The sequence below is a fragment of the Tupaia chinensis genome, unplaced genomic scaffold (assembly GCF_000334495.1).
Source record: "Tupaia chinensis unplaced genomic scaffold, TupChi_1.0 Scaffold000115_1, whole genome shotgun sequence".
Taxonomy (NCBI): domain Eukaryota; kingdom Metazoa; phylum Chordata; class Mammalia; order Scandentia; family Tupaiidae; genus Tupaia; species Tupaia belangeri.
This window is the reverse complement of record NW_006159579.1, coordinates 4,804,458-4,808,591: the sequence shown is the minus strand read 5'-3', so window position 1 is coordinate 4,808,591 and position 4,134 is coordinate 4,804,458.

The following is a 4,134-nucleotide window of genomic DNA, read 5'->3' as shown; positions in this document are numbered from 1 at the left end:
GGGGGGGAGCGCGGGGCGAGCTCCCGCGAGTCCAAATAGGACCATGCCTGGGCCGCCGCCCACGTGCGTCATATCGACCGGCTGTAAACCAGCTGCACACATCGGTGCCCACGGCCCAGGACCCTGCAGGTGCCGCGCTGCCTGGGTTGGTGCCCACAGGCTACGCACACACCAGCACTCACTGCCATCTCGTCGCCGTTAGGACCCGGTGCACACATCTATCTGTGCGCGCGCTATCCGGAGCCTGCGGGCTCACACAGCACCTGGGCTCGTGCCCACACCCTAGCATCCAGTCAGCACCTCTGGGAGCAAAGGCACACGGCAGCGAGCACCCACACGCCCACAGGGACTCAGAGCGGCACGTCCCGACGCGGCAGGCGCAGATGCATCTCCGTCTCTGCTCTCACCGCACGCCGCACCTATGGGGTCTCTAGTGTCTTTTAGCATTTGAACCTCGACACTATGGTATATTCGACTTGCAAAAATAATACAGAACAGGGATGGGGCCGGCAGGCGGTGTGGTGGCTGAGGCTCTGGACTCCCACATGGCGGGGGAACCAGCAGTTAGCGTAATGGCTATGTCGCTGGACTCCCACGTAGTTGACCGCGGTTCGTGTCCCGGGTCCGGTGGCTTAATCTCACCCCTGGCGCGGGCGCGTGTGCGTGCATGCCCAAGATCCCGAGAGGAGAATGGAGGAGGAGAAGGGATTGCGGCGTGACCATCCCCCCTGGGGGGTGATTTCTCGCTTTCTGTCTCTAGTCTCTCTCTGTGTGTCTGGCGAGCGCGCGCACCCTACAGTGAAAATCTCTCCAAAAAAAGAAAAGAAAAAAATAATAATAACAAATAAAATTAAATACTTTTTTTTTTTTAAAGATGTTTTTGCTATAGGGTGTATGCACTCGCCGGACAGAAAGAAAGCAAGAAATCACCCCCTCAGAGGGGATGGTCACATTGGAATATTTTCTCCTCCATGCTCTTGCGATTTTGGGCAGGCACACACACGTATCAGTGTGAGGCTTAAGCCGCTGGGTCTGGGACTTCAACCACAGTTGACTACCTGGGAGTCCAGCAATGTAACCATTTCATCATCTGCTGGTCCTAATAAATAAATAATTCTTTAAAATAAAATAATAAAAAGAGTGGCAAAAGCCATTAAAAAAAAAAAAGTACTGGACCAGCAGGTGGTGTGATGGATGAAGGCACTGGATTCCCACATGGCTGGCCGTGGTTCAAGTCCTGGACCTGGCAGCTTGCTTTCTCACTGTCCCTTTCTATGTCTCTGGTCAAATTAAATAATAACAATAACAAATAAAATTAAATAAATAAATATTTTTGGAGAGGTTTTTGCTATACGGCAGATGCGCTTGCCAGAAAGACAGAGAGACAGAAAGCAAGAAATCACCCCCAGGGGGGATAGGCACACCGCAGTCCCTTCTCCTCCATTCCCCTCTCAGGATTTTGGGTACGCTCGCGAATGCGCCCGGCATGGGTTTAAGCCACCAGATCCGGGACTCAAACCGCAGACATGGGAGCCCAGCGACATAGCCATTACGCCAACTGCTGGCCCCAATAGTTATCTTTTTTTTAAAAAAAGTACTGAACAGGGGCCAACCAGGTGGCTGGTGTATAAGGTGGCTGGACCCCATGTAGTCTGTTGTCCAGTTCATGTCAAAGATTGGTGGCTGGAAAAACTCGCTGGGCACATGGTGGCCAAAATCCTGAGAAGAGAATGAAGGGACTGCAGGGTGGCCATCTCCCCTGAAGGGTGATTCTCCCTCTTCTCTGCCTCTCTCTGGTGAGTGCATGCACCCTATAGCAAACTAAAAATTTTTTTAAAAAATACTGAGCCAAGAAGTGTCCCCTTTTTGACATTCGTTTTTAATTAAGCAATGCTATTTCCTGAGGTAACTCAGGTGCACAGGTGTGCGAGCCCATGTGAAGTACCTTTGTGGTGACTGGGACACACCAGCTATCCAGGTATGTCCTTCGGCATACAGGGGAGGAGGGAGGAGGGACGGGCTTTTTGTTCTGAGTGCCCAGGTTGTCTATTGACCCAGCCCACCCCCCACCCCACCTAAGAACTACTCAAGTAGCCCCACACCCTACATCCACACAGTGTACGTGCGAGCATCCTGTGAACACACCAGCAACGCCACACGGGCGGCCAGCCCCATCAGTCTTGGTGTCAACTGCTGCTATCTACCACATGCATGTGAGTCCTGAACCCGGCCTGCTTCGGGAGCCTGGGTTTTGCTCCCTTCTCCCCAGAATGCTCACTCCCTGGTCTCAGGTGCAGGTGTGCACACACAGACATAGGTCACTGTGGCTCTCTCCAACCTGACTATGGCACCCCCTCGCGCCCTCTGGCACACGTACTGTGTTCAATAAACCACTGGCCAATGAGGTCTGTTTGTATTTAATCAGACAATATGCAAATTATTTACAACCAATCATGGACCCCCCTTCCCCCCCAAGCCTGGGCCATGGAAAGAGGGAACCCCACCCTCCAGCCCTGCCCAGAGCCAGGAGTCCCCAAGGCCTCTGCATAGTCATCTGAAATCTACAAAACACTGTTTAAAAAAAAAAAAAAGACAGTATTAGGACACCTTATACAAGGGGTCTTAGGCAGTTGGAGGGGGACTGGAGAACACGCTTGGGGGTGAGCCCAGGCTTGACTGGAATGGACGGGAGCAGACTTGGGTGAGAGACATGTACGGGGGGGAGTTTAAATTCCACAGGCAGGCACCGCTTGGCCTCCTCCCCCGCTGCAAGGGCCTGGCTGGCTCGAGAACCCCTGACAGCGGGGACGTTATTGCTATGACGGGGAACTGGGTGAAAGGTGAAATGTACAATGTGTTGGGGGACAGAGTAAGGGGCATTTTTACATGTTAAATATGGACGCACATGGAAACACACACACGTGCACACACACACACACATACACACGCTGGGGCCCTTGGCAAGATGCCACAAACTGTCAGCTGCCCCTTTTCTGGATGGGTACACTGAGGCCCAAGGAGAAGCCCCTACATACTCTAAGGCTGAACAGCAGAGCCGGGGCCAAAACACAATTTTCTGACGTCCCAGCTGGGCTTTCTTGGATGCCAGACTCCAGGGACTAGGCAGGGGCTGGGCTGTTGCAGTAGCCGTGGCCAGGAGGCCAGTGTGGGGCACACACCACAGCCCAGAGAGGAAGCAGAGGCCGCCCCGGGTCACACAGTCAGTCCTGGTGACGCAGTGGGCCCCCAGCCTGGGCACTCCTTCCCGGAATGACGAATTAAACAGTGCCACTGGGTGGGAGAGCAGAGGCCAGGCGTTGAAATGCCACAGGACAAATGAGAAAGGTGGACCTGGATCCCCTGAGGCCAGAGCTAGGGCCTCTCGGCCGCCTGGATCTTCCGCTTCGGCTCGATTGCCTCCAGAGTCTGGGAATTCACTCCCTTCCAAGGGCAGCTGGCTCCAAGGGTCGAAGCCCACCCACATTCTGAGTGAAGCCCACGCCCACCTCCTCCATCCCTCATTCTCAGCCTGTGGGCAGCAGTGGGACTCTGCCCCCTTGTCCCCTGGGCTGTCCCAGTCCTTCCATGATGCCTCTGAGGACAATTCTCGTTGGTTCCTGAGGAAGATGGAGGGAGCACCAGTTCCAGTCCTACCACAACCCTGAACTGCTGAGGCCTTAGGGAAGTGACCTCCCCTCTCTGGACTCAGTTTCCCCCTGCATAAACCGGGGCGAGGAACTGATGATCTCTAAGGGCCCCTCTGATCTGCAAAGGGCAGGTTGGAGGGGTACTCAGCACACCCACCATCAAGTCAAGCGAGCCCCAGGCTGCCCAGCCCGGGAGCAGTGGCAGAGGGGTCCAGACCCAGCAGCCTCCACCTAGGTATTTCAGAACCAGGTGGAAGGGACAGGGTGGAGGCAGGCTGAGGGCCGGGGCCCGGCACTCCTCTTTGGGAAGTCTCTTTGGCCAGCTCTTGAGACAGACCTGGGCTGCATGGAAAATGGAGAGTCTGATGCGTGGAGAAGATTGAGGCTGCCAAAGGGGCGTCCCCAGCCTGGGCTCTTCCTCCCAGTTCCTCCTCCAGAGACCAAGAACTCGAGGAGGGACCCCGGGGAGGAGGCCGGCGGCTGGAGC